The sequence below is a fragment of the Diadema setosum genome, chromosome 6 (genome assembly GCF_964275005.1).
Source record: "Diadema setosum chromosome 6, eeDiaSeto1, whole genome shotgun sequence".
Taxonomy (NCBI): Eukaryota; Metazoa; Echinodermata; class Echinoidea; order Diadematoida; family Diadematidae; genus Diadema; species Diadema setosum.
The window spans coordinates 6450669-6461377 of record NC_092690.1 but is presented as its reverse complement, the minus strand read 5'-3'; positions in this window follow the sequence as shown (position 1 = coordinate 6461377).

The window sequence follows — 10709 nt, the reverse complement described above, 5'->3', positions numbered from 1 at the left end:
AATTATGAAGCACGGGGACGAAAATAACATCATTTTTCCCCTACAATATGGCTTCCGTAAGAACATGTCATGTGAACAACAATTACTTGGTTTCACAAGCGATTTACAAAGGAACTTGGATGCAGGTCGTCAAACGGATGTTATAGTCATGGATTTTTCAAAAGCTTTTGACAAGGTTGGACATGAGCGGCTTTTACGTAAACTGGACTACTACGGTATCAGGGGGAAAAATCTGAAATGGATTCAAAGTTTTCTCAATGGAAGAAGTCAGAGGGTTGTTTTGGATGGTATTAAATCTTCTTCAGTAGCGGTAGGATCTGGAGTACCTCAGGGATCGGTTCTTGGGCCTTGCCTCTTTCTGCTTTACATCAATGACTTGCCTGATGGTCTCGCGTCAAAGGTTCGCCTTTTTGCCGATGATGCAATTTCTTACATGACCATCGACAATCAACATCATACGCAAAATCTTCAAGAGGACCTAAACAAAATTGGTGACTGGGCGAAAAAATGGATGATGGATTTGAACACAGATAAGTGCAAGGTTTTGACAATATCCAGGAAAAGAAGTAAGGTGCAACACGTGTATCATCTAAATAACGCCCCTCTTGAATCTGTTGAATCCGTGAAGTACTTAGGTGTAACCATTACTTCTGATTTGAAGTGGACCCAACACATCAATAATACTGTCAATACAGCCAATAACGTGCTTGCATTTCTAAAACGCAATCTTCGCATAAAATCTTCTGATGTTAAAGCCACAGCTTACAAAACGTTGGTTCGACCAATTGTTGAGTATGCTTCTACAGTTTGGGACCCATCCACCAAGAAGCTAATCCACCAAGTGGAAATGGTCCAGAGAAGAGCTGCGCGATTCACTTTAAATCGCTACCATAACACCTCAAGTGTCACCAAAATGCTACAAGAACTTGATTGGACCACTCTGGAACAGCGCAGAGAAAATGACAGGTTAATTATGATGTACAAAATACACAATAATCTTACTCCTCTTTCAGCACAGGACTATATTATCAAACAGGCTACTCAGTTAACGAGAGCCTCGCAACCACACTCCTATCAGGTACCATATTCGAGAACTGAATCGCATCGCCATTCGTTCTTCCCAAGAACTGTAAGGAACTGGAATTCCCTGTCGTCAGACATTGTTTCTGCGCCATCTGTGGGATCATTTCGAAACCGTCTAACGGTTGATCACAGTGGCTAGTTGTTTTCGTCAAATGTTCTATGTGCTTGTAAATATCTGTAAATAAATTGTATTATAATGTAAATAGCACCAGTCTGCAAGAATCTTCAGGCTATTGAAGGAGGCAGACTTAACCAGAAGAAGAAGAAGAAGAAAGCTGAAGAGAGGGGGAGAAATACCTACGCATTATGACGTCACATACAGAGAAAATTGTCGCAGATATTGCGTAAGGGGTCACGTGCTTTATTTTGCAATTCTTCCCAAGGTTTTCCCGCGCAGCTTGTCAATCACAGAGATGGCGGTATTCACAACTTCCGTTGGAAATGAATGCTAAGCCTCTTCATTGATGGAAAAGTAACAAGTTAATGTTTGGAGTATTATTGTGGTGATCAATCAGTACCGATGACCTATAGTATTATTTTTAGGTCAAAAGCACAATTTCGTGCAGAAAATATTATGATCCACTGAATATCATAAAAGCTTTGAAACAAAAAACACAAAAAAGAATGAATAGACAAAAAATAAACGTCGAGATAATAATGTCGCCTTAATCTGTTCCTCTCTGATTAGCAAGTAGTGGACTGTGTGATTTCATGAAATTTCAAGAAATATAGGATGGCATTAATCTGTGAGCAAAACGATAATAAATCAAGTAAAACTTCCTGCAGTATGTACTGTCTATACCATACGTACACTTCACAAGCTCATATTGCTTTGAATGATAAAATCATTTACTGTCACAGATTATTTCTGACCCCACAAAAGACACTCTCGGTACACTACAAAATGCAGTTACATGTACAACAAATACAAATGTAAAACAAAACAAAAAAAAAATCACCAACAACAGCACATATAACATAACAACCAATATTGATCAATTCCTTACACACGTAGTGCGCATGTCCTCACAAGATGCGATTGTAAGCCACTGAAAGTGACAAACTACGATACCCATTCGTTTTACTTCCATCTGACAAGACGTTGCAATATCCATTAAGACCTGACAGATACGATATGATTGATGATTCATCTCATCATGGCGTTCAACACAGCAAAAACTGTAATGAATCCATCCGAAAAAATGAGAATAAAATGGAATAAGGCACCCCTTTTGTTGGGGGGGGGGGTAATGTGATTTGTATCCCCATGGCAAGGTAACATATCGATTTTGAATGATTTTTAGACAGTTTTTAAATTTATCAGGATGATAATCACATTTGGCGTTGTTGCTATTTTTTTGTCTGCTTTTCTTTTCTTCAGGACATGGCCCTGATTGCACACTTGCAATAGGCAAACTTGCATACATTTTTATTGCCTCCTTGTCAAGAAAAACGTATGCATGCGCTCCTTTGATTTCTGTATTGTTTGTTTGTGTGTGTGTGTGTGTGTGCTCGTGTGTGCGTTCGTTTGTGTTTGTGTACTAAAGAGCAATGTAGACGATGTTTAATCATTTAATGTTGTATCGTGTTCACATAATTAAAAAGGGACATTGGAGAAACCCGAACAAGCATTCGGTTTTACTCCTCTGGTAATCAAGTCTTAATAGTAAAATATTGTATTAAACTGCACGACAAATCTAAATGATCGTGCATATTCCCTAAAACAAAGCAAAAACAAAACAAAACAAAACAAAGCAAGAAGTATACACAAACAAAACAATTAACTGTCGATTGTTTAATTCTTTTGACTCCATCATGGAACATGTATTTTGTAAATGTAAATTGGACCATCACAATGAATGATTGTAATACAAAATTGGCATACACGTAAACATAAACACGCGTACATGTGTCCAGCCGAGCATACAAATTAGTGCTAGCAGCTGATCATAAAAATGCGTCAAAATTCTCAAAGAATCCACATGCTAAACACATTACTTGTATTCTGCATTAATAATGGATAGTTGAGACAGTGAAATAATCATAGTTCTCTGCCCTTTTGTTCTTCAGGGGAGTCCAGATTACCTTTTGGAGAATCGTGCATACTTTCAGTAATTGAGGGACCATATAATATTAACCTTAATCACCTAATGACGACTTTATTCCCCTCCTATAAACTTGCGCTATTAATGGGTTGTCATTTATCGTTTTGATTGTCAATTTCGCCACCGGAAATCCGCATTGGTGAGTCCGGAAGAGTGTACGAAGAAGGACTTTACTTTACCCCCAACAGATGGGTGCTCAATGTTGCAAAGACGACTTTAATCCCCCCACTCCCCCCCCCCCCCCCTCCCCTAGTACTCGAATTGACTTCACTGTACTATTTCCCGCTTCGGAAACCACGTCACACACGTTGCGCACGAACAAAGCCGCTCCGTTTTCCCTGGCGTCTTGATATGCGTGGGGTACTCGCTCAAAGTGGTGGCGGGTGAGAGCGCACGCGTACACCTACGTTGCCTTGAATCCGCCACGGTACGGTTGCTTTTGGAAATTAAATGCTGATCCGGAACGGCAGCGAAGGAGGAGGGGGAGGAGGAAAATTCTTCTTTAAGCCACAAGTTCAACCTTGCCTACAAGTCCCTCAAGGTCACTGCACAAAGGGACCCTCAAGTGCTGATTAATTGTGATTGAATATCATTTTCTACTCCTAATTTGTCTATAGGTATCATCACCACTGTACAGTTCATTAGAAAAACGATGTGTTCCTTACGTAAAAAAAAGAAAGAAAGATGGACACAATCTATCTTTGCACTAAATGAGGCGACAATAATGTCAAAACACAGTCTTGACATGCAATAGCATAACATCAGGGAAATCCGGTTTGATAACATTAATGCTGTATACTAAAATTAAAACAATACGAGACTATTACGATTTGCCCTCTGTCTTTTTCTTTATTAGAGTTTCCCTACAGTTAAGGACTTCTTCTATCATGTCTTATCCTATAAAACAATGTTAATGAACAGACTTACATTTTTCCTTACAAACTTCCATCTTGTAGAGCCCAGCCCCCCAAACAAAAACAACCAGACAAAATAAAACAAAACAAAACAACCCCCCACATAAATCAATGGCGTGAACTATCCTATTCGATTGATATTCTGATTAATTGTCACCCTCATACTTTTCACTCCTGTGCATGCAATATTTGATTTTATCACTTTTCATTCTATTATCTACTTTCAGTTTCTTCCCCTCTTCTTTTTTTTTGTTTGGTGGGGGGGGGGGGGGGAGGGGGCTAGCCATAGGGTATAATGAAGGTGCTTGTTTGATGATTTTCGTTGTAGCAAAACCAAGAAAATAAAATGCAATTTGTGACAGAAAATAACTGCAAGATAGGACCTCTATATTTTGAAATTGAATGTTATATTAGCGTCTAAAAGTCGGAGATATGCTGCTGTTGCGATAGTGTATAGACATACATACATACATACATACATACTTACATACATGCATACATTATGAAATGTTCATGAAAAAAGTGCAAAAAGAAAACAATGTTTTTGATAAGACCCTCTAGAAATTGAGATCCTCTGAAGACTTTAAAAGCGAAAGTGGATAGTATTTGTATTGCCGAATATTCATCATGCTTGCGGATGAAGATCTGCCCCTTAAGGGTAAACCCTTTCATCCCAATCGAAAGCGTAATATATTTTTCATCTTTTATTAATTTCTTTAAGATAATCGAGGGTAAAAAACGAGTATCATGCAAGTCACGCCGGAGCTGTAAATAGTGCCTATGAGAGATGTCCATTTCTGATAATGCCATCTAATGGCGGTGCTTCTGGCGCCATTTTGGAGTGCCATTATCAAATCGCGATAGTTTAGGCGCCATGTGCGCATGGTCAAAATGCTCAGGCCTAAACATTCGGGGATAATGATAATCACATATTCATTACGCACACTGACTCACAGGTCCTCAGTGAGTACATTTAAAAGTAGAAATGTCCGTATACGTGACATGAATATCGTACTCAGCAAGTGTTACCGCAAGGTGAAGAGAGAGAGAGAACCCCCCCCCCCAACAACCCCAAACAAAACCACAGATATACATACAAAGAAGTTCACACATAATTCAAAACACACGCGCACACACTTACGCAGACACACACATGCGATTAAATATTCAGTGTAAAGATAAGCATGTGGTATATTTCTGGAAACGAAAACATTTGGCACTGAGAAAATTAATAATATATTTATCGGAGGTGCATCTTTTTCTATTTTTTTCCGTTTAGAGTTATATACCTGATATTACTTGCACCAGTGCAAAGATGGATTCTTAATTAGTGGACGAGTAGTTGTTTGATTTCCTTTTTAAGGACAAATACAAGATAGACGGAGCATACTGTTTTAGTGAATAGCTAAGGGGTTTGAAAATTCATGAATTCGAATTGGAGCTGTTAAAGCATGGGGAAAGCTTAGGACAAAAAAGAAAAATACTTATGAAAGAGGAAGACAATGTTATATGGAATCAGTAATTTGAGTTTGTAATGAGAAGAGTTTGGTGGGAAATTACAATTCTCTTAAGCAGGTTTAATATCTGTATTTTTCTTCAATATGACAAATTGATGTGAAGTACATACATAGAAAAAAAAAGATATTTGACATTGTTTGATAAGTCAATATAATAATGAATGATCAATTTCATAACAAAACGAACCATAATCGTCAGTGTGTCATTTTTCCTATCCACAGGTACGTGTGTGAAATTTGTGTACATTTCACTTATTCGCACAGAAAGAGTTAATTACATAACATGATAAAAAGCGGAATTGCATTGCATTCTACATCAAACGTTAACAATGTAGAAAACAATATAGGAGACCGGCATCAAAAGGTAGAGCTTCACTTTGACTAGATACACATTAACATTATTATCGTGCTATTACCAAAAAAATCATGATACATTCTTATTCTCATAGCGTTTCACAGCTTTACTTCACATGCATTCATTTTGTGTTGAGAGGATTTGAACTGTTTGTCTTTATCTGGAAGTGTGCATTTTCGTTGTTGTTTTGATTACTTACTTGCTAAATAAGATATATACTGGGGATAAAGTAATAACAAGAATAAACATGATTTTAGCGTATTTCCTGTGTATTTCTTTATATTTTGGTAAATAGCGCCCACAGTGAATGACCTTGAAAAAAAATTAAAATATTGGGTCATGTGGAGTGTGAGTTGCTCTATGTGCCAAATAGGACGGTCATACATGGTATAATGGTATAATAAAGAAAATATTAATATTATATTAATATTGATATGAAAATACCCCCCCCCCCTTGGGCCTGGAAGGGGTCAAAATAGCTTGGGCTTTATAGGGTTAAAGAAACTGACTCTGTTGTAAAAGGAGAGGTCGAGTTGAGATGAATCATATTACTTCCAAACAGATGTATTCGCAGTTTCTTAATCGATTTAACAATCATATATAAGACTCAGGAGAGAGATTCGTACTTTTTTAATAAGAGAATGAAAATGCACTTTATAGATTAAACCAATAAACAGTTGCCTTCGGAAGTTTTAATTTTGCTATTTCCCCCATTGCTTTCTGACTGTAGACAAAAAAAAAATATGTTAATGCTATGATAATCTTTTTATTCCACTGCAAAATCATTTCATCTTATTATTTTCATTTTTGTCGAAACAGAAGATTAACACATATTATGATATTCTATACGTGTGACCAGACGTTGCGGATGCCGTTTGGAAAATGTGAAAAAAATATCAATCACATTATCAACTGGGAAGTTATCATGTTTGGTATGAAAACGTCTATACGTAATGGAAACAGCAGACATTGAATAACGCATATATATAATATGAAGAGTTCATTTGCAAAAGGTGATAGATCCACTTTTAGTACTTTGGAAAAAAAATTGGTTTGTTTGTGAAAATTTGTACACAAGTGTATGAAGAATCTAAATCTAATTCTGCGATAATTTCTATTCAAACAGTGTAACAAACTGAAATGGAATTCTGTGCAGTGATGCTAATAACTAAATTTGCATCAAAAATGGATCTAGCCAAATCTAGCCAGATCTAGCCAAAAGTAAATCTAAATTTAGCAATCATTAACTTTTGGGGGAGAGTAGAAGGAAGACGAGGAGAGAAGAAACAAACAATTCAATACTTTCATAAGTCTATTAAACTTTGACTTCATCTCCTATATAAAGACATTAAGTCAATAGTTTAATTTAAGAGATTTCAGTGCAAGCTGTTCAAGGCTTGTTGCTCAGTTTATTTGGCAAAGGCCTATTTTGTATTGTGTATTTGGTCGATATTGAGTTTGTTTGGAATTGAGAACTATAAAGAATAAAAAAAGAAGGAAGAACACTTTGGCAAAAAGCAAAACAAAACACATTTTTTTCCCCTTCATAACATTCAAAAGATATGGAAAGTTGATAATCTTACCTCGGAACGCGCCGTGTGATATCCAAGCCTCGTCTAACAAGCTCAAAACGGAAATGGAGCCTCTGGTTGATAAAAAAAAAAGAAAGAGGAAAGAAAAAGAAGAAAACATAGCAGAAGGAACCATTATTAAGAGAGCGTTATTTGTTCTAGTACAGGGATCACCTTAATTAGTGCGATCGTCGATCACGTTTTCCCTAGCATTCAGTACCTGAACGTGTTCATTAAATTGTAAACTAAGATTCTCAATCATATACCGAGACGAAGGGCACGTTGCGACACATTTTCGACATTCATCATTAATTTTATAGCACCTCTTCACAGCTTTTACGCTGAACCAGAACAGGATGTTGAAGATCCTTTAAAGGAGTGATGTAGATTTGGTTGAGATGAGGATTAAGGTTTTAACATTTTTCGAGATATTTAGAAACATCTTATATACAAATTATTAAAGAACACACATTTCTAAGAGGAAGTCAAAGTTTATTAGATGAAAATCGGTTTTGAAAGGGCTGAGGTATCCCTCCCCCCCCCCCAAAAAAAAAGTAACGAAAACAATGTGGTCCAAATAAAAAGGTGGGTCCTGCGTTTATCAGGGTCGTTTGTGTTGGATAGCTCAGCCATTTCAAACGAATGTTCATCATAAACTTGTAGTCTATCATTATAGAGTTATGTATTCTTTCATAATATTATTTCCAAAGAGATTTCTCATTATGTCAATAAACCACCATCCAAAAAAAAAAAAAAGAGAGAAAAGAAACCACACAAAAATTGGAATTCTGAAGCCCCCTCTCAACTAAAATTGTATTATTCCTTTAACCCAGGAGATCTTCTGAGAGGATACCCCGTGCCCACTTCACACTTCGACAATTAGGATGAAGGAGCTCCAAGAGAGAGAGAGAGAGAGAGAGAGAGAGAGAGAAAGAGAGGTTAATATAAACAGAAGAAAACTGATGAAGACACGCATCAATTTTTTTAGCATCTTTTCTGTTAGAGTGCCTTATGAATTATATCTATTTGTGTATCTTTTTTTATTGACATTTGTTTTGATATTGTACATATTAGACACTCAACCAGTTCCCCCTTGCATTTTTGGATATATCTCAGAAAAGTATTTTACAGATTTTCATAATTCAAACGGAAATGGGTAGGGAATTTTATTACTCATAACATGAATGGCATATCATTGCCACCAGATATCATTATTGGTATGAAAAAAAAAGCATTTTATGTCAAAATGCAAAGGAAAACAATGTTGCACTTAAGGTTTATGAAGCATATTGTGTACATTTCCTATGCAAGTTAGTAAATTACCTTTTTAAATTGTTATGCAATTCTCAGGAATTTCTTCAGGTACAATGTGCTTCCCTGTTAAACAGATGTTATGCATACTTTTTAAACAATAGGCCTTTTCAATATGCAAATGTTGGTCGAAGCCATGTGCTTTTTAATTCCAATTTGGGTTGATCACATTAATGTGCTTATGGCCATTTTGCATCATGCCGCCTCTGCAAACATTTGAAAGAGGGAGAGTTACAGCTTTCCTTGAAGCTGAGGTTCCGGTTAAGGAGGTTGGCAGGAGACTAGGGGTTTCGCCCGATGCCATAAGGAAACTTAGAGCAAAGTTTCAGGGAACTGGAGGGGTCAAAGATCTACCAAGAAGTGGCCGACAAAGTATTTGTGTAAAAGTCAATGCAAATCACTAAAGTGCAATTTTTTTTCCATGCATTTTGACATAAAATGCATTTTTACACCAATAATGATATCTGGTGGCAATGATATGACATTAACATGAGTAATAAAATTCCCTATCAATTCCCGTTTGAATTATGAAAATCGGTAAAATACTTTTTGAGATATAGTAAAAATGCTAGGGGGAACTTTCTTTTTTAGTTGAGTGTGTATATATACATGAATTTATAATTCATAATCCTTTCCTGAAAATCAAGCGATCATAGTTCATATATCTTTTTTTTATATGAACATAGGCCTAAATGTGCTGCTGTTGTTTCCTTTTTAATTGGGAATCATGTGCCGTTAGAGATATTCAGAGTGCAGCAATTCAGAGTTCCCACTGTGGCATTTATCATTAGAATTCCGTCATGGTTGCACATGTAGTATCAGTTTAGTATGATAGTTTCAGTAAGTTTAAATTTGTTTACTTGTATAAGAGACAAATAAGTATGACAATATCTAAGATATTCGCAGTATAAGCGTTCTCACATATTAGAATAATATTTCATACACAGTTCATGACAAATCTTCAACTATACGTGTGGAAGAGACCGTTATCAATTAGCAAATCTCTCAGCTTGGATAACGGCCTCCAGAAAACTGCATTACGGCGTATAATAATTCTTGCAATATAGAAAGCCGGTAGACATTAAAGCAACGTTCAATCAGTATCCGAGATGTGGTATCCCCTGTCAGCAGGCTAGCAGGAAGTCACATGCATCCTGACAACCGTCGAGTTAGTGGCGCCAAATTGCAACAACTACCGTCGCTGGTGGCGCTTTACATTATACACGAAACGGGATAGGACATTTAACCTTTACTATTGTTATAGGCATCATACATAATGTTGTTTGTTTTTTTTTTTTCACGAGAAATTGTTGATATTGTCCATTAGTGCGTACTTGTGCTTGTGTGAGCGTTCGTGTGTGATAGTGTTGTTTAATAAGTGAGATCATCATAGAATAGAAAATTATTGTAAGAACCGAATGAAACGTTTAAATTTTTGTCCTTTCTCTGTCTTTTCTAATGTTTGATAAGTGCATTGTTTTACATAAACATGATTTTGGTGAAATCTGTCAAGTAATGATATCTATGCCAAGAGCACAATTACCGTCACGTCGCTCATCTTATTAAACTGGTCTTAAACTTAGAATGTTAAGAAATTTGACAACATAGCGCTCCAAATAAAGATATAAAAGAAATGGCATCACCAAACGCAGCAGTGGCAGTATAACCAAGCCTCGGAGGCACAAGGATATCAGTATCAACAAAAATTATGTATAAGAGCATGTAATCATGATATTAGCCATGTGGTCAAGATGTGCCTTTTGTAGATGTCTATTCTGTCATGTAACACATGTGATAATAATATTGAGAATCATTATACGATCTGATTTTGATTATTTTCTTTCTTTGTATTC